At 35.0% G+C, this 22,140-nt stretch overlaps 1 protein-coding gene across 1 annotated transcript in view; it reads right to left on the bottom strand.

Moving 5' to 3' along the window:
• Positions 1-22,140, bottom strand: part of LOC103258979 (ankyrin-2-like) — a gene marked incomplete at its 3' end in the record, with an annotated part of 156,273 nt that overhangs the window by 126,695 nt on the left and 7,438 nt on the right. The gene's annotated exons all lie outside the window — the stretch shown is intronic.

The raw sequence follows: 22,140 nt of genomic DNA, 5'->3' as shown, positions 1-22,140 counted from the left end.
CAGACTAAAATCTCTTGGTTAAGATAACCACTCTGGATGGAGACTGCTTTTTAAGTTTTTCATCTTCCCATACTTCTCTCAAAATCTGATCCTGAGAGAATCAGCTGGGTTCTCCCCATGAAGAGTCCTGAGGAGAGTTACTCCAGAGATAGAACGACTATCACACTGCCCCTCTGGCTTGGTTAGAAAGTCTGACTTTGAAACCTTAACACAACAAGGATGATACACTTTTGCTAGGTTCCAAGACACTTGCATAATGGTTATAATTTTTCTTGTGATATATCATGAACCAAAGAGAAAATGGTAACATGAAGAGGGATATAATTTACCTATTAGGAAGTGTGATCCAGGTTTGATGAAGCTTAAAAAATTCTGCTCACTGGGCTACACTGCCTCCCTCCCTCGAAGAATGTACTTGGCAAGAACTCCTGGCACACTCTGTCAGAGTTATTTATTATGATTTGTGGTGATGTACAGAGATAGAAATGGAAGTATTTTCTCTGGGAGTTTTGAATATGGAATTATTTGCATACTGTTAAGATAATTTACACATGGGAAAACTGAAACCCACAGAACTCAATTACCTCACTTTCAACCCAAATACCAAATGGCTTGTGTGTTTATAAATGAGATAGATAATTTATTGAGTTGAAAGGTGTGGATGAAATCTATACATCCAAAATTCATGCTCTGATTTTACAGAAGTGCATCATAGTATGATTAATATCACACTGTTCTTCCCTCCCCCACCCTTATGATGTCTCACTCTTCATCCTTCCTGAAAGCTGTGCCCATGGCAGCATGCCCTAAGAATATCTGCAGTGCTGTAGTGACTACATTGCAACTCATTTTTAAATGCCTATTCTATGAGATTATTTTGCTGTTTGCAACAAATGCTGAATTCCAGGAGGATCTTAAAAGTGGGGCATAATACTATGTAATGTGTTATGTCCATATCTCACAAGAAACATTATTTTTATAATGAAACAACAAAAAAAACACACACAAAGTATGAAAATATTATTCCTGTAAACAGTTTTTTCTTTCAAAATAAATTTGTGTGCTATTTATTATATTAAAGGTTGTTCTAGAAAGTACTTTCAATTTGTACATGAAGCAAATGACTATAGGTAACATGTATAGAACATACCACTATGCTCATTTCATAGATGAGGGAAAAGCTCTAGAAATCAAGGCCACACATTTATTCAGTAGAACATCCACGATTTAATTCATGTCTATCAGACTCAGAGCTGTAAGTCTTATCTGCTATTCTATCCCACCCTACAAAAGTATCAAAGCAGATGTTATTACAAATTCCTAACATGTGAGCTATAGGTTTATTTCATTTGTGTTAACTGCAGTTACGCCCTTGGTATACATATTCGCTGTATAAATCATGGCAATTGCTAAATAAAGTGCCTCAGTTGGAGAGGAAATTCTTGGCAGTCATCCCTTCCCTCACATCTATCATCCATCTCTATGCACCTAGAAAAATTAAAAGTCAACTTGAGACAAACTACTTAGAAACATATTCATTTGAGAAATGTGGTAAAGTATACACTACATTAAAAAGCCAAGTGACTGTCTATTGCCATGCCTACTATGATTAAAGTCAGTAAAAGATCAGGTTGCTCTATTTTCTGTTTTAAAAAAGAGTGCTATGAACAGGTAGAGCCAAAGGAAGAGCCTAACCCCCAAAGGATGAAAGTAACACCTAGCAACAACACTGCAGAATCCTAGAGAGGAGACGATGGTCTGACGGGGGCGGGGGGTACAGGCATCACTAAAGAGGACATAACAGACTCTCTTGGAATCTTCTGCAGGGATTGAGCATGACATTGAGGATTGCTTTTGTTGTTACATAGTAACAAAAAGTTTTCATAACTGGCTTTCCCTTTTTGAATTAAAAAAAAAAATGGATGAAAGTCAAAGAATTACAGCTAATCCCTGGAATTTTAGCAAACAGAGTTCCCAGTGTTCTGAAGAGTCTGTATCCAATGGAAATATAATATCTGAGCCATCCTGCCATGGACCACTTCAGCAATTGAGTCATAGCAGACTTTGGTATTAAGTTGGATTCTTCTAGAACCCCATTAAGGGACTTAGTTTTCCCAAAGTGAGAATATGCATTAAATGAAAATATCATTATAAAATGGCTCAAGAATGTGGGTTTCAAGGGCAGCATTAAAATGAAATGTTAAAATGTATGTAAGAATATTGATATTATGTATATCAATATATATCTGCATATATACAGAAATACATAGTCTTTCCCTCTTCCCTCTCTCCACATAGACACACACACACATCCTACTCCACAATGAGGTCAATCTGTGATTAAAGCTCTTGACACAAAAGCTTTGGATAAACAATGGTTAGTCTGGTTATCTTCAATCAGCACAGAGATGAAAGAAGATTCAAACATTCATGGAGAGAAATGCAACAATTTTTACCTTGCTGTGTTCCCCAATTGATTATGACAAAAGCAGGATTTTAAAATCAAGCTTGGAGGGGTGGGGGGCGGGGGGGGGGGCAGCAGGAAGCATGTTTTCAAAATAGACTATTTTTTTTTTCTCAACCAGGGGATTTCATACATAAAAGCATAACAAAGAAAAAATGAGGTAATAGCAACTCCTTTGGGAGAAAGTGTCAGACAAATCTAAGACTAACCTCTCTTTGCTTTGGTATTTTATGTCCCTGGGACCCTCAAATCCTAAAATCAATTGTACTTATGCCTATAAAGTGTGATCCTGGACAAGGAACTCAGACACTGAGTCCCACCTCTTTTGATCTGCAACACATGGATGTCATTAAAATGTGCTTCCTTTTGAGCCCTAATATGACACCTCAAACTGAGAAAGAAAAATTTCCTCTTAAATTCTTCTTGACACAGTTTTTCCATTTTTTGTATCTTTGTGTTAGAAAAACAGAACAACTTTCTCAGCACCCAGAAGTATGGACATGAAAGTAAAGGAGGAATGTGCATTGAAAGAGCCACAGTATATCCTGAAGGAGTGCTTTCTCGAAGCTCTAGGGGCATGCTCACAGGTACCCATGAGTTTGCTATGAGTTGTTTTTTTTTTTTTTATTCCGTGCTTACATTTCAATCATAACCTAAAAGAGAGACTATTAGCATATTCCAGGTCATCTAGGGGGCTAGCCTGTAGGTAAGTATAACCATACAATTTTGGCATGTGCTTTTGTGTATATAATTTAGTGTATAAGTGCCATCCAAATGATATGTAGATGCAAGAAACACCAAACACTTTGCTGTAATACAAACAGAAAATAATTGTCCGAAAATCTGGTCATCATACATGGCCAGACATGATGAACCCAAAGAGCCTGAGCAATACCAGTCAGTAGCATGTTAATATATGTTCACATGCTATCCTCATATGGTCCAACTTACACTGACCATTGACAGAGTATAATAGAAAATTCAGTGAAACATTTTTTTCAGTTCTCAATTTTACTGAGATTTATTGAATTGTGTATACAACTGTATGACAGTACTAATTTCATCTCCAAGTAAGTAGTAAGTAAAGAGAACTTTCAAAGCTCACCAAATGGCATGCCATTAAAATCGATAATAGCAAATTTCTCGATAGTTTAAAGTTTTATTAGCCTCAAGTAGGAAACAAAATCTTAAACTTACTAATAGTTTATGCAACGTGCTTACAAAAATGACATTATATTCCCATTGAAATCAAATTCAGAAATATATTAAGTATAGAATTCTGAAGTGATAGCTTTTTACTATTAAACTCATTTTTTATTTTAGTTCTAGACATTTCTATCCACTCTATTAAACTGGTGTCATTTATCTGAATAATATTAACAACACTTGTTTTGTAGTGGTATAAGAATCTGAAGAATTGTATGTAGTTTTATGCTTTTAGTATTTAAATTAACACTGTGATAAAAACACTACTGGAGGTCATGCAGATTTTTTATACTTTAAAAGAGCTCAATACAGTATTCAAGTTTGAGAAACACTTGTTTAAAAGTATGAATCAGCCCGAAGTCTACTAGCCTTAAGAGAGTGATGCAGAGCACCTTCCCCACTGTCTCTGGCTTGCTGTGTGCCCTCCACAAATATTTGCTGACTGCTTAACCTTAAGTTAAGCACATGTACCTCGTGGAATTTGAGGAATCTGCTTATTTTCTTAGGAAGCAGTTATCCCTTTGTAAAACAGGGTCATTTACCTGCTTACTCTGAGATCTACATTTTTACAGCAGCACAAAATAAATACAATTTAATAAAATAAATAACTTCAGGGGAAAAACCTTAATATGAATACCAGGAAAATAAGGAACATTTTTACAATTCTTTAGGTCTCTTCCTAGGAAGGTAGAATAAGTTAAATTTCATGCCTAGCAAATAACGAGTTGTTTGATCATGGGTCTACACATGTCTCAATTTCCTTATCAAAAACTAAATTATAGAATTGCTAGAGAAGTTAATATGATGATTTGAATGTGCTTAGCCCAATGACAGGCACAGAGGACACTTACTGAGTTTGTTTTGTTTGTGATTTTTCTTGTCAGGAATAAATGTAAAACAACAATAGCAAATCAGATAGATGATCGATGCTTACACATAACCTTCTTTAAACATGAAGTACTTGGCAGTACTGTGTTGCCAGCAGGTCTAAGGTATACCAGAGGATTTAAAAATATGCTGAGGTGTACAGGTATAAGGGGACAGAATGGGAACCAGAGCTGGGTGTGGTCTGTCTCCAGTAACGAAGATCTGCAGAGCACTTGTTTTGTAATATCTTAACGTTTTTACTTAAACATTTATACTTTTGTAGAGGAACTAGTGAATTAATTCAGCTCTTTCATTAGCTCAAATTGTTATTGCTATCTTGTCAAAAACCAAAAATTTGGAAGCAATCAAGAACTGCATGCTGGAAATACTAGCATTTTTTTAAAAGAAAGAATTCCATAAGTTGCCTTCCTACCATCAGAACACGTTAAGTGATATAAAACACTTTACACCGCAAAGTCCCACTTGACAATTTCTACTCGCTGCCACCAATAATAAAAACTTCTCTAAACCATAAATCTGTACACTCCAGTTCAAGCACACAGATCAACCCACACTTTTAGTATCACTCAACAGGCCTTTAGATTGTTACTAAATGAAAGTTACTGATAGGGATTCTAATATTCAGAAAGAGTGAATGCAACTTTCCAAAACCATATTCTTAATCCAACGAACCCATGTGCTAAGAAAGTGAATTCAGACATAAAAGTGAACTCTATAAACACTTTAGTTAAGGGGAGACGAAGGGTGTTTATATTTCTATGTTAAAATGTTATTTAAAATAATTAAAATTGAGAATTGGAATCAGAACAATATCAAAGTTTAAACAGATAAATTTTGCTAGACTATTTCAAGCAAATATCTTTTTGTTTTATGCGCTCATTTGAAATTTCATTTCTCAGCAATTTTTCCCCTTAACTTCATATAATATTTTAATATTTATTTTTACTAGCACACTGGATACATTATTACACCCTCAAAGTTTTCCTTAAAATACCACCTATGAAAGTAAGAACCTTCTCCCAGCACTTTGGGAGGCCGAGGTGAGAGGATTGCCTGAGTCGGGGATTCAAGACCAGCCTGGGCAACTTGGCGAGACAGGTCTCTACAAATGAATGAATGAATGAAATTAGAGCGGGCGGCGGCTCAACCTGTAATCCCAGCACTTTGGGAGGCCAAGGCGAGTGGATTGCCTGAGCTCGCGGGTCCGAGAGCAACCCGGGCAATTAGTCGAGACCTCGTCTCGACAACAAATCGAAAATCAGCCGGGCGTGGTACCGCGCGCCTGTAGTTCCGGCTATTGGGAGGCTGAGGCGGAAGGATCACTGGAGCTCGGCAAGCAGACGCTGGAGTGACCATGACACTGCACTCCAGCCTGGGCGACAGAGTGAGACTCTGACTCAAAAAAAAAAGAAAAAAGAAAAGAAAAGAAAAGAAAGAAAAGAAAATTAGCTGGGCATGATGGCGCACGCCTATACGCCTGTAGTTCCAGCGACTTGGAAGGCTTAGGCAGATGGATCACCTGAGTCCCGCAGGTCAAGGTTGCGGTGGCCAAGGGCATGCCCCTGCTCTCCAGCCTGGGTGACAGAGTGAGAGTCCAACTCAGGAAAAAACAAAAAAGAAAGTAGGAGCCACCTCCAGCATACCATCTCCATCCCCTTCAGAGTCGTGATTAAGATTATTTTGTCATACCAAGTTGAAATTCACAAATCTTGTGTGCAATTCCTTTACTTCAAAAGAGAGTGGCACTGGGAATATCCTACAGCAGTGTGAATAGGAATGAATGATCCATATCTACATGCAGCATCTATGGAACTCGCAAAGATAATGCTCAGCAGAAGTCAGACATAAAAACAGACATCTCGAGCCGGGCTCGGTGGCTCAGCCTGTAATCCCGCGCCTTTGGGAGGTGGAGGTGAGTGGATTGCCTGAGCGCGCGGGTTCGAGACCCGCCTGGGCAGCGAGACCTCATCTCTACAATAAATCAAAAAAAAATCAGCCGGGCGTGGTAGCGCATGCCGGTAATTCCGGCTACTCGGAAGGCTGAGGCGGAAGGATCGCCGGATCCAGCAGGTGGAGGCTGCGGTGGCCGGGAGCGGCCACTGCGCTCCAGTCTGGGCGACAGAGTGAGACTCCAACTCAAAAAAAAAAAAAAAAGGACAGAAAAGCTCCCACAGTGGGAGGAGACCTGAGGGGGTTGCCCGAAAAATTTACTTTAAAAAGATGATTACTCTGAAAAAATAAGAAAGTAATTCCTGATTGGTACAATGAAGACACAATCACAAAAAGAGTAAATAGATTTAAAAATTAATATTCAAAAGTAGTATCTTTTTCTCACACTGGAGGCAATTTTTCTAATGAAGACTATTCATATTATAAAAGACTTTTAAAGAAAATTGTATTTGCACATATTTAAGGTATACACAGCCTAAGAGACAATGCAGATTATGAAATAATACACTTTTGTTTTTTAACTAAAAAGAAAGTTTACTGAGAATCAAACTCCAGAGAATTTGTATTAGTTGATCTGACATCCATTGAGGCTTTGTAATTATAAAAATTACATAATTCTATTTGATAATACATTAATTCTACTCATCATCTAACATTAGTGAAGGTTGTTCTTTTTCTTATCCTTTATACATAGTTTATAAATAGCACCACTCTCTTGGTCTTCAAAATGTTTCCTACAAATTCAAGAAGACCAGATCTGGTTCGGAGATCTCAGTTGTGAAATCTTCTGGGATAAACTAAGTGATGCAAGTTGTCAGAGGCAATTTTATACATTAAAAAATTCTGGACACTGACTTTTCTATGGCATTTGCCTTTCTGAAAATAGAATCAAAATATTAATAATTTGATAATATCCTTTCTTCAGTAAATAGGAATTACTACCATAAGAACACAAAAATCCTAAACTAGTAGGAGCAAAAAACGTAAAGTAGAACAGATAGTTGTAATAAACATCTGGCAACTGCTTTATACTTTAGATTTCCTATTACTTTTGAAATTTTAGAAAGTGTTTATACACACACACACATACACACACACATATACATACATGTTCATTTTAAAGAAATCTTGAACAGAAGAAATATTAATTCTCTAGTTAATATTTCAAGACATAATACCAGTGTGACTTGAAAAGTGAATTTGTTTTGTGGATATTGGTTTGACTTCATAGACTGTCTCTATGTTTACAACAGTGAGGCATACCAAAACTTTCACTGAAATACAGTCATTAACAAAGGTAGGTGGAAACTTTCTTAAGTGCTATAATTTTGCCAGTTTCCTACTAAACTTTACGGTGAATTTAAAATTTAAGCAACTTCTCATAAGGCATAAAAATCAATAGGTTTTGTTTACTTGTATTCTATGCATTATAACTCTGAAATGCCTACAGAACTCCAAAGTTCTATCACTAAATACATGTCAATGTTTTATGAATTTAAATAGGAAAATGATAAGTTTCTAGGTGGAAGCACATTTCACAACATTTACAAATTTCTACAAAGAAAATCAGAGTAATAAGAACAACATTTTGCTACAACTATGGGTCAGATAAATTAAATAACAATTGGAGGTTTATTTTAAAACTTAAAGACACTGCAATTTAATCCTTCAGATTTTTAAGGAAATGAGATACTCTTTAGGAGGCCTCAGTTACATAAAGGGATTTCAGACATTACTGCTTCAATTAGGTATGCACCTTAATGATTGCTTTTGCCATTAAACCATTTAGCCAGAGTTAATATTCCTTCCCAAAAAGCGTATCATACTTCTAGAGAATGATATATGGTCTTAAGAGAATATGACTCTCCCATTTTTATTACTGGTTCTTCTTGGTGTAGAGGCATCTTGTAACATAATGATTTAATTCAATATACAATCTCTATCAGTATTGGTTAAACTGATATATTTGAAAAGTTCTGCTTACTGTTTAATATTCAAAATGCTGACAATGCAATGACAAGCAAAATGTCATACAAGCTTATGTTGAATATTATGGTTGCCTCATAATGTTCTCTAGTATTTTAATATAGCTGAAGTAGCATGGAAATCTGCATTCCTCATGCTAACAATAAACAAATCTTAGAACTTCACATTAGAAGTTAAATAATACATACAATCTATATATGACTGAATTCTAAACATTCTCAATTACTGCTTTACAATCTCCAACTGGCACTGTGTGTAAAATAATGAAAAGATTATTTTAAAAACAACTTGTATCCCAGACCTAATCTCCTTCCTAATTTCCAACTAGCTAGACATTACTGTAAAAACATTCTGCCAGCATCTTAAACTCAACACGTCCCCCAATGAATATAGGCCAAAACACAGAAGAGCTTATCAAGTTTTTATATAGTTCATACAAATTTCCAAAGGAATTTCTTACTGCAACATCACTGGTCATAAAAAAAGTTGGTTTCATAAATGAATAATAATCACCTACAACAACATTTGGGTCAAGGGGGAAAAAAGAGCTTTTGAAGTCATTTGGTAACAAAAGTTTATTTAATTCTTTCTTTAAGAAATATTCTCTACCTACAACTCTTTTCATTTTCTAAGCAGTGTGTTAAAATATTACAGGACATTTGGGGGGAAAGATATTTAGAGGTCATCCACTGTAGTATTTAAGGATTAGGTTTTAGTCTCCCTTCAAGGCTTTTAGAACTGTCAGGATATGAAAAAACAAACTCAACCAAGTGAAAATATCTTTCATCAATTTTTTATTCCACCCGGCATCCTACAGCGTTAATTTACTATTGCCCCCTTGAGGTCAGCACCGCATTTTTATTCCCATTGGTCTGCTTATTCTTTAGCTTCAGAGACCATCTGCTATGAAGTAGACATTACTCAATCAGACGCATCTTCGTGACAGCACAGATGAGATGCTGACCGCACCCCACAGACTGCACACTCTGAAAAAGAGATTGCTTCTTTAGCATTGAATTAATCAAGACTAAACGAAAAAATAGATTCTTAGAATGAAAGTTCCCCAATGACTTATACTATAGATGCTATTTTTAAAGAACTTACATATGTTTTTCTATCATGATACATTTTCTTATACTGTTTATCTTAATGTGACCCCATTAAGATAAACATAGAAATACAGGTTTTTGGTTTATAACAGTCTAGTATACATCTATAATTGTCAGTTTTATTGGTTTTTCTAGGGGGTATTGCTTAATTATAGTTTAACCACCAAACACCATGACAACCTGACTCTACTTGCTTAAGTGTAAATCTGAATGCATTTATTCTGTTTTCAAAAAAGATCAGTTTCAAGCAATGTATCAGTTACTCAATTCAAATATCTTATTTTTACTTTTGGAGTACAGTTCTGCAATATTAATATCTACTCCATAATAACACAGGAATTAAAACTTATTATTTTGTAATATCATTTTTTGTCCCAAGGCAATATTTTAATTTTCTGGGAATAACAGACCCAAGAACTCTGTTTGTGCCATCCTTAGATTTCTATTTTTTAAAAACTTTCTAATTACTAGGTGTCAGAAATTTTGGCATGATAACTATATTGTTCATTATAGACAATGTGTGTGTCTCTAGTCCCTTTTATTCAACTTTAAGTTTACTGTCGATATTAAAAATGTCCAGAATAGACACATAGAGAGAGACAGAAAGTAGATAAGCATCTGCCTGGGGCTGGGGGATGGTGGAGGGGGTGGGAGAGAGTAGCAAATTTGGGAATGATAACTAATGTTTACAAAGTTTCTTTCTTGTCCGACAAAAATGATCTGAAATTGATTGTGACAATGGTTGCAAAACTCTGTGATCATACTGGAAACCATTGTATTATACACTTTAAATGGGTGAATTGTATGATATGTGAATTAATTATATGTCACAAAGCTGTTTTTTTTTTTTAAAGCCCATTGCCATCCGTAAGATACCAGAAACCCATTTTTCTAATGTGTATATAATTTTTGAGAACTTATTCATTCACTCCATTCTCCAAAGTAAGTGGGTCTCAAAGGAGCACACACAGCTTTTAGCATCCTTTACTCATTTGTGACAAACTACATGGACACTAAGTGCAAGCAATGAATTTTAGAAGGCAAAATTCCAGCTCCAATAAGTCAGCATTATGCTAAATGTAATACATAAAAGCATTTTTGCAACCATTTTCTCACCCTCCCATCATGCCAGCCCAGTGATGCACAACAGTGCTAACAAATCTTTTTAATGTTAAATTTAAAAAAACCTAAAGAATATGTTATACCTATTCTGTTTAAGAAGAAAATCATTCCCCAGTTTGACTCACTAAGTTAACTTGATTACATTACTGAAAGGATCTATACTGTATATCTCTAAATATGTAAACATATTGGAAAAAAACATAGCTTTCTATTTGTAAAAAGTGGAAATAAATTAGTCAAACAATAGATTATTTTCATCATAAATAGTTAAAATAATTTAACAAGTCCTTAATAATAAGCTATTCTGTTGAGAGTCAAACAAATATTTTTGAAGCACCTACTATGTGCCAGGCACTGTGTTAGATGCTAGAGATTGAATGTAGAAGAAATAAACATGGTCACTCCCTCAAAGATTTTAAGAACTGCCTTTAAAAAAATACTTTAGCTACAAATGAACCATGAATAGAAGTGAGAAAAGCAAACCCAAGGAGATCCAGTTAGAGGCAGTAGTCTAAGCAAAAGATATTTGTTTGACAAACATATTTCACTATTTACATTTAGAAGAGAATAATGAGAGCAATACAGTGTTTTTGATAAAAGTTCCTGGTGACAAGTCAAGTGGAAAACAGCCAGCCCAGGAAATAGCAAGTACAATGTCATAGCGACATTGAAAGAACATGGTTAAAGAAAACTACAAGTAATTCAGCATAAGTGAGTTATAAAGATTATGTTGGAAACAGGAAATAAACAAAATTCTAAAAGTCAAGGAGGTCCCAGACCATGAATAATCTGTATGCCATTATAGGGAGATTAAGTGTTACCCTGTAGGCAAAGGGACAGGAGAAAAGGCAAGATCAGAATATCATTTTTAAATCAATCACTCTAGTAAATATAAGATATGGAGGATGAGTTTGGGGGAAAAGATCATGGAGATTATGAGATAATTTGGAATATTACTGTGACAGTCCTGGTAAGCAATGTCATCAAGGAACATGTGAAAAAAGGGAGATTTGTCATGTCTGTAGAATAAAGGCTATATAACTTTGAGAAACTGACTTAGAAGATATATGGAAAAGAATAAACTAAGGAAAACTTGGAGACTTCTAACTCTGGCATGTAATGAGTGACATTTTTAATAAAGATTAAGAATTTGAAGGAACAGAATGCCCTAAAATTGTAGAGGAGAACACAGTTTGGTTTTGAGTTGATGAAACTAAAAGTGCTATCACTGCATAGTAGGCAATTAAAAATGCAAGACTAAAAAGTCCAGGAGAGAGGCATGAGGCATGGATTAGAGACAGAGGTCATAGAGTGACCTCTGGGAGATGACCCAGTTTTTCAGTAGACACTGGATTTTGCTTCACTCCTCCCCATTTCTCTGTCCATAAAACTAGGAATAAGAAAGGACTTCTTGTATTGCCTCTGAAAAGGAACAACACCAGCCTATCAAAATGTTTCACGAAATGCTAGGAAATGTGGATAAAATTTCAAATTGCAAGGTGTACACACACACACACACACACACACACACACACACACACACACACACACGTTGCAGTGAGACTGAAATAAAATTTTGTACAAGAGGTTTCTCATGACCTCAAGATACTTATATCATGCAGCTGATGTGTTCCCATAAGACCAAGGCACAACTGAGATGCTGTTTTATTCCCAATGGATGTAACCTGCTGTAATTTTCTAAAATTTATCATTGTGTTATAAACTACAACTGCCAGACATGGTTTGGGCTATTATTCAATTCAATTCTACACAAAGTATAGCATTTAAATAATTTTATACTGAAATATGAAAGATAGGATAGGCTTAAAAAGAGAAAGTGTTTGATTAATTACAGTACATAGCATGTGGAGGGGAAAAAAAGATGACCAAATCAAGTATTTGTAGCTTGCACTGCATTTTTTTTTTTAACATTTTAGCTTATACTACAAAATCCTTCTGTTGGAACTCAGTCAATAAAAACCCCTGTAGTTATTACTGCATTTCAAAGAATATCTGAACCTCTTCATAGGCAGCTTTCAAAACAAATTCTTGATTTGTTGGGGTAAGAGCATTGGCATCAACTCTAAAGAGAATATTGAAAAGTAAGGAAATTCCTACATTAAACATAACTAAAAACAAAAGCAGGGTTAGTTAACTCATCACATGGAACTAAACTTTGGCTCAGATGCCCAAGATCTTCTTTAAAGAAAAATCAGGCTTAAGTCAGGTTTAAGAAGCCATGAAGAATTCTCTATTGGTTGCCTTTTATTGTTTGACAGCTACAGAAATGTGTATTAAGTGTTCCCTGTGTGTTTATTTCCCAGAGGCATAAAGGATAGCTTCTTTTGGACACTCCCTAAATCTGTCCTCAAGCTTGACCAAGTCTGTTTACTCTGGGGTCCCCTGACATCCTGATCATTAATGTTCGCTGACTACTAATTAAAAGCATAGCATTGTACTAGATGTTGTGTGTGGCTCCAGCAGGATCCCCAATTTATCTCTTTAGATAGATAGATAGATAGATAGATAGATAGATAGATAGATAGATAGATAGATAGATAGATAGATATAGATAGATATAGATATTGATATAGATATATAGATATATGTGTCCCCAATTGGCCTGACTCTCTAGGTAGATGTAGTTCGTAAATTATTAATCTTTGTGATTCCACTGCCCCACATAGTGCCTGTCACGGAGCAGATGGATAGATTTTTGTGGAAATGAAACACTATGAAGGAAGAAGTTCAACAAATGAAGTTGACAAATTACAGGCATTAAATAGCACTGGTCTATGTGAATTAAATTAGTGACAATGCGGTGGATCAAATAAATTTTTTTTTTGCAGACTCACTAAATTTTAGCACCTGATTTCAAACTTTGATTGACCAAATTTATATGTTATTGTATTAACTCACCTGAAACTCAGTACCTAAGATTCAAATTGTTTTCCAGCTTCCTGTATAATTCTTTCAGATGCCCACAATAAAACCAAATAATGCTTAATTCTTTCTAAAGGTTAATGAGTAAGGAATGTCAGTATTATTACTACCTTAAGGTTGAAGTCCTGAATAGCTACTGTACTAAGAGACGGACTAGATTAGACAGGTGCTAGAGCTCAACATTCTCTGACTTTAATTAGGCTAACAGATAATTGGCAACGTTCTCATTAATAAATAAATTAAATACAGAAAGAAAGTAGAATCTTGCTGATACTGCATTAGTATTCGGGTTTTTTGGAAGAAACTATAATTTTACTCTTCTCTGGAGGGGGAGACCTCCTATAAAGCAATAACATAACCTATAATGATTATATAAATTACCTATGCAAATGAGATTACTGACTACTCAGTATTTTTGAATGTATAACATGCAGTAATATATTCTTTGCCAGTAGTTATGGTAAGATTAATTAACCTTCTAAATAAAAAAGATCATTGGTATGTTGAAATTATTCTGGCTAAGATACAGAGAGGAATGTCTGTTTTATTTAGAATTACTATCTACACAAAAAATACCTCCCTTTAGTCATAGGTAACCTATATATTTCATTCCACTTATATATTTTTATACAAATATCTACCTGTAATATGACTTGAACTATTTTGTGTATGTGTGTGTGTATATGTGTGAGAGAGAGAGAGAGAGAGAAGAAAAAAGAGAGGAATATATCTCATCTCCAGCATAAAATTTTAAAAGTAGGAACCATGCCTTATCTTAGAATTGCCAAAGCCTGGTTCAGTGACAAAAATATACCAGCCAAAAAAGATGATTATGATGATAGCAGAACCTTGCAAATGTCACTATCATATATTTTAGTCTTACGAAAAGCTGATAACAAGTATTACAAATACAGGTTATGCCAGCTGTAATGGCTCAAAAAGTAAACTTAGAAAGTTGCTAAAACAAGAGTTAGGTTACTTTTGGACATATAAAAAGATAACAGAACTATTTTTGCAGAGAAGTAGCTAAACTTTACCCAGAAAGACCCTTTTCTTCCACAAATTTAACTTAATTGAAATTCCAAAATTTTCTTAAATACGAAATAGATACTGTATCTATATCCTCAGCTGAGAACAAGGCCGCAGACTACCTCTGTCACAGTAATTAAAGGCAACACTTTGTGAAACTAGGAGATGTTAAGAATGTCATGTAAAACTTGCCTATACTGCGCCATTTCTGACTGGTAATGTTTGAAGTGGGAACCCAGTCAGTGATGTGCAGCACAATGAGAACACGGGTATACATTGAAATCCTTCCTGTGGCATCACTACAAGATACAGTCCTCTTCTGCTGGGCATGCTCCACTTTTATTTGGCTTCTTTTTCTCACATTCGAGAATCATAGGGTATCTTAGTAATTGAGTTTCCTCCACTGATAATATCTTTTAATAGATATAACTATTAATTTAGCACTAATTATGTAAAGTAGTCATCACAAAGATTCAGCACCTTGACCAAAAGCCTTCTCCTGTGATTACGATTTCAAGTAAGATAATTAATTACAGTGTTTTGATTGGCTTACTATACTTTTTTCACTGTTCTGTATTAAGATATACACTTGTCAAAAAGCATAATAAGCAAGTCAATTCTTCACCATTTTTACATGACTCATATTTATGCAGTGTATGTGGCTCCTTACTAAAAATGTTTAATATTTACTTACATAATATAGACTAACATAATACATCATATCAGGATTCTATGTGCTATCTAAACTTGCTTATTCTTTTAAGCCATCTATCTACTCAAGAAACTGTACAATATGCAATTTTCTGTTGTGTGCCTGTCCTCTGGTTACAACTAAATTGTCATGTTCTTGTGCTTTTGACTACAATACTAGTAGCTAACCTCACCATTTACCAAACATATTTATAATCTTATTTAATCCTCATGTGTCTCTTGAATGAAGAAACTGAGACTTGGTAAGGTTATATCACTTGTTTGTGGATTTTGAGGTGAGAAGTGGCAGAGCTAAAATTGGTACCTGGTCAGTCTTACCCCAGAGACCACCATTCATTACCACTCTCCATCGCCACTTCCCCACCTTTCCACAAAAGTACTAAATACCTTGTTACTGTTGCCAGACTTACTGGAAGGGCTGCTTCCTGCTCTAGGAAAAGGCTTCTGTAGCCAATTCCTGACTCAAGGCTCATGTTCTGATCTCCCTTAATGCCCAGTTCCCATTCTTGTGTTAAGGGCATAAGAACTTTGAACTTTGTAACACTGATACCTCTGAAATACCAAAATTTCTTCTTTATTTTTTAACGTTGCTAACCCAAGATTTGTGACTTTTAAGGACATGGTTGCATCATTTCAAAATAGTATCATGTATTATACTCAATAAGTGAATGTCTCTTATCAAAATTATCATGACTAACACGCAAAGAAAATTTTTTTTTCAAGCTCCATAGCAATGGTAGGCTTCAAAGCCAACACTTGTCCCTCTGTTTCTAAAACAGAATGCAGACTTTTACTAGTGTCTACTGACATATTTCTCTGAGTGGAATTTAGACTTGGACTGCCTCCAAGAAGGAGGAAACGTCTCTCGGTTGTTCTTAATTAATCATCACACCTGCTGTTTAATATTGATTACACCTTTAAGAAATGATAATACTAAATCTTTTCACAGCAAAAATTAAGTAGCAAAAATGTACCCATCATGAGTCTTCTCTTCCCAATCAATTGAAGAGTTAGAAAAAATGTGGAATATTAAATTTTAAAAATTTTTTTAAAACTTAAAGAAATATGGAAATATATGTTCCATAAATATATGTGTGTGTGTGTGTGTGTGTGTGTGTGTGTGTATATATATATACCATAAAAGTATTTGTGTAAAACCACATAAATGTACATGTCTTTTCACTACTTTTTTGCTCTTAAAGTCTTCCTTCTCTTAAAAAGAATATATATATATAATATATCACGTATATTATATATTATATATTATATATCTTCTCTTTAAAAGAAGATATATAATATATATCAGCCGGGCTCGGTGGCTCAGCCTGTAATCCCGCGCCTGTGGGAGGCTGAGGTGAGTGGATTGCCTGAGCCCGCGGGTTCGAGACCCGCCTGGGCAGCGAGACCTCATCTCTACAATAAATAAAAAAAATCAGCCGGGGGTGGTAGCATGCGCCTGTAGTTCCAGCTACTTGGAAGGCTGAGGCGGACGGATCGCTGGAGCCCAGCAGGTCGAGGCTGCGATGGCCGGGAACGGCCACTGCACTCCAGTCAGGGCGACAGAGTGAGACTCCAACTCAAAAAAAAAAAAAAAAAAAAAATATATATATATATATATATATATATATATCACATATATTCTCTTAAAAAGATATATATCATATATATCATATATATATAGAGAGAGAGAGCACATTTTTAGTGTATATATATACACATATATATTTAATATATATGAGAGGGGACCCAGAAAAACTGTATACATTTATAAAAAATTGTGTATTTATTCTTACATGTCTAAACTTCAGTCACCTTCAAAGTCATCTCTATTTGATGCAATATACCTATCAAGATGCTTTTTTCACTGCTCAAAACAATTTTTGAACTCATCAATTTCGATGCCTTTTGGTGCTTCTGCCACTCTTTTTCCTGCCTCTTCCACATCAGAAAAACATTTTCCTTTAAGAACTTTTCTTCATCCAAGAAAACAAAAGTCACCTGGGGTGAGACTGGGTGAATAGGGAGGTGGAGCATGGGGGTCATGCTGTTTGTAGTCAAAATCTGCTGAACACTCATGTGGGCAAGTTGTTCTTATAAATTGCCAATCATGAAATGGGCACACACATTGAAAGACTCTCCAAAAAAAAAAGAATTCAATGAAGGTAGCCTCTTATAACAACGCTAGCTGTTATACTGATACAGATGGGTTTCTAGAACACTTACCTAGTGGTAATGAAATATTTATTTTCAAAATTTATTTTGGTGTGGAGCACGATAACATTACTTGAAACTTCCCAAGTGAGCTTTTTATTCAATTGTTGAAAATCTTACAATTCACTTTTAACTTTCACTGATGTCTCCTGTTTTAGGTTTTTCTTTCCTTAAAAAATCTAATCCTGGTTCTATCAGGACTGTGAGCTGCGTAAATCTGAGCAAATTACTGAACTCAGATAAACCTCACTTTCATAGTTTACAAAATGTATACTATTATGTGGACCAAATCAGGTCATAGATATATGAGGGAGGACCCCACCCCCCAAAAAAAACCCCAGATTAATTTATTAAAAATTATGTATTCTTACATGTTTAAGCTTCTAAGTACTCTTTGTTTGATGCAATATATCTATTGAGGTACTTTTACCCCTGCTGAAAACAGTTTTTGAACTCATCAATTTTGATGCCTTATAGTGCTTCTGCTGTTTTCTGTTTCATCTCTTCCACATCAGCAAAACTTTTCCCTTTGAGGATTTTTTTCATCTGGAGAAACAAAAACAAGTTGCTTGGGGCAAGATTGGGTGAATAAGGAGGCTGGGGCATGGGGATCGTGATGTATTTGGTCAAAAACTTCTGAACACTCAGCATGGTATGGGCAGGTGCATTATCATAATGAAAGAACCAGTCACCTGTTTGCCACAACTCAGGACACTTCTTCCACAAATCATGATGCAACCTTCTCAAAACTTCCCAGTAAAAAATTCAGTTGACTGTTTGATCTGGAAGAACAAATTCTGAGTGTACTACAAGGGGCCCACTGTCCAAAAGAAAATTCCAGTTTTTCCAGGGTCCCCCTTGTAAGCCCCTGAGAACAGTGTATTCTCAATACAGGAGTATATCAGGAGTAAATGAAATGGTATGTAGTGTACCATTATGGAACTGGGCAGATAATAGATAATGATAGGTATTATTATTAATAACTAAAATGGAATTCCCACACATATATTCTTTTATTTCTTTTATGTATTTTTTTTTCCTTATTCACCCTCTTGTTTTCTACTTCTAATTTATCTGGTGATCCTGGGTAAAACGGATCTGGTCCCATTGTCAGATGAAGTGGTTAAGCCTATGATGGGTCAGAAAGTAGCCCAGTCCATTGGCTGACAATGTCCATGGCTAGACTCTGGCATGTAGCTGCAACTGCAAGGGCCACATTTAAAACATGAATGACAGTTGGTGTGTCCATCAGGATCACTAGGTATGTACAAATCAACACTAAAGACTGATTCTTCAATATGTATTTATATATCATAAAACAAAATAAAAAGAAAGAACATATAAACTTATAGAATTCACCATTTTTGTGAAGGAAACTGATTTTTAATATTTAATTTTACGGATTTTTAAAAATACATTTACAATTTTAAAAATAGAGAGAGTATTGAATATTTCATAGTCCATATTAGTTGATATACCATTAACTTTTAGAAAAATAATTTATTATAGAGTTGTGGGGTACAAGTGAGGATTTACTGCATAAGTATGCTGCATGCAAGTGAAATGTGGCCCTCCAGGTGGCCTTCATTCCCCCTGGCAGTCCCCCTTTTGTGTTGTCATGTGTCCCTTACCCTCCTCCCTCCCTCCCTCCCCTAGTAGTGCCCAGCAAGTGTCAATCCCACGCTTGTGCTAATGTGACTAGTGTTTATTCATGGCCTACTTATGAGTGAGAATGTGTGGCATTCAGTACTTTGATATATCATGAACTTTTAACGAGGCCAGAAAAATGTTGTTAATCATCTCTCATGTGCTACATGACTTTTTAGTCAAAAGTGTAAAACTTAGCCAAAATATTGTACTAGCCTTCAATTCCAGGTGAGGATCAGATTATTCAAAATAATCTTGATGTCCAAACTGGCCACTTAACAGTGGAAATTCTGATTTTTTTAAATTTGAGACACATTTCCATAACATTGTACGTCAGTGCCTCAATTTCTAATGGGAGTTGACATGGTTAAACAATGAATAAAATAACTCTCTTGCCACTCAATAAGGTTTTGGCAATAAGTTGAATTATCCTGGGTAAGAAGAAGCTTAATAAAATGTGAAGGATTTTTTTTTTTCTTTTATGCTCTTATGTGTTGATGCCACATATTCAGCCCTGCCTTTTTGGTAAAGTCAACCTCTTACAACATAAAACAGTAGTTATCATACTTTTGTGCACTTATGGGTTACTTCAAGATCATACTTAATATTGTTAAATAAATGTTCTTGGCTCTCATCCCTGGGATTCTAATTCAGGAGGTCTGGCATAAGGCTGAGTAATCAACATCTTCATAAAAACACTCCAGGTAATTCTTCTGATGTAGGTTCACAGAATACATTTTGGAAGTGCTGTCATAAAGGAATTAACTAGACCTTTCACTCATTGTATTTATTACATAATCCCAAATAAACTTTACCCCTATATCATTATTAACCATCTAGTCTGTTAAAATGTATGATAAAAGAATGGATAAGAAGCTAAATATCATAAGTTATTTTTAAAAGAAATTATTGTGTATCATAGATGTATGGGTACATTTGTGAAACACACCTTATTAAAAAAATTTGCTAAGTATCTTTTATTTCTGAAAAATGCCTTTTCCTTTTGTAACTTTGAGGGGGAAACCTATATGTAAGAAGCAGTGGTTTTTAAAAAGAAAGAGTTTCACAAGTATTCCTCTATAATTCCATCTTTACTATATGTCTTAGTAGACGCTTTGTAATTTCCTTCAGAAGCCCAACAATCTAGAAAGATATGATCTCAAAGTAGCAAATAGAGAAACTTCAGCTTTTGTTTTAATACATTATTTCTACCTTATGAGAGATTCTATTTCTTGTATTTTTTTCTTGATGAAGTGAGAATTATTTGTTAGATAATTTATCAGTCTTAGAGATTTAAGTACATGGTGTTTACTTAATAGAGTTGTAGTACTAGAATATAGAAATTACTACAGTAGCAGGTAGACTATTAGGTCTACTTTAAAGCCCCCTTTAATAACTCATTGATAAATGAGATAGGTAAAGAGTACAGAAGAAAATACAAAATTGAAAATAAACCATATGTTACCAACACTCATAATTCATCAAAACACAATTTCAATTCACAATCTCTACTATTAAACACCTGGTTTTCATATAGCTTTAGATACAGCTCATTAGCTCAAAGTCATCACTGGAATGATTATACTTCAGATAAACTTTGCAACGTTTTTACTTCTTGCAAGCAAATAAGAAAGGTACAAAACAATTTACCATAGTCACATAAACCCACAAAAAAATGACAGGTAAGCTTTGAAAAGTCAAACACCTAAAATTTTGACACTCAAATGTGATATAATATGCCCAAAATATCAAAAGGAAACTCTTCAATGAAAATAAAGGAATCAGAAAACAACTGGACATTCCCTGTGACATAATAAATTTTAACTAAAGGGACAAAAAAATCCAAAACAGCAACTACAAATGAGTAAGAGGTACAGCAGATGTCTATGTGGGAAGGAACCAAAATACAGTTGAAAAGAATATTCTTATTCCCAGTATAAGAAAAATATAATAGAAATCTATTTGATATTGATTATTTATATTAAATTATTTTCTTATTACAATGTAATCCTTCACCAAATTTCTTTACATTGCAACCATTCTATTTTATGTACAACTTGATATAGAGAATGAATAACAATTTAAGAAAAAAATCTATTATTTTCTATAGTAAATATGTTATACAATTAATACTTTATGCCAGTGCTGTAGTTTGGACATTTGTCCCTCCAAACTTCATGTTGAAATTTGGTCCCCAAGGTTAGACGTGGGTCTAATGGGAAGTGTTTGGATCATGGGGGAAGATCCTTCATGAATGGCTTGGTGCCATCTTAATTGTCATGAGTGAGTTCTTGTTTATTAGTTCCCCTGAGAGTTTCCCTGTGGTGGTCATTAAAAAGAGCCCCAAATTCTGCACATGCCAGCTTCCCTTCCCCTTCCATAATGAGTGGAAACAGCCTGAAACCCTCACCAGAAGCAGATGCCAGCACCATGCTTCTCGTACAGCCTGCAGAACAGTTTTTTGTTATAAACTACCTAGCCTCAGGTATTCCTTTACAGTAACACAAGTGAACTAAGACAACCAGTAATGTGTGCAATTGCAGTAAGAGTATATTCCTTTTTAAAGCAGAAAGTTATAATGAAACTTCTTAGTTGCCAACTTCTTTAAATGTTTTTGGAAGTGTTTTTGTGCCTCTATCACCTTTTCTATTTTGACACCCTCCGGTTTCATCTGGGAGCATGTTATAGGCATTTGAAAAATGCCCACAACTATATTTGTTACCTTGGGTGATTTCCCTGGTCAATGATTCTGTAATCTTTTCTGCAAATAGCTAAGGAGCACCACCTATTAGCTGGTAGGCGCTTTGTTAGGCACTTCAAAGACAAGTCTTATGATATGCAAATCACAATCTGACTCTCCTAAAACAGCCTTTT

Source organism: Carlito syrichta, unplaced genomic scaffold, assembly GCF_000164805.1.
Source record: "Carlito syrichta isolate Samal-C Ts95f unplaced genomic scaffold, Tarsius_syrichta-2.0.1 Scaffold302430, whole genome shotgun sequence".
In the NCBI taxonomy this organism is placed as follows: Eukaryota; Metazoa; Chordata; class Mammalia; order Primates; family Tarsiidae; genus Carlito; species Carlito syrichta.
The sequence above is the reverse complement of the archived record's forward strand: the minus strand, read 5'-3'. Positions and strand labels throughout refer to the sequence as shown.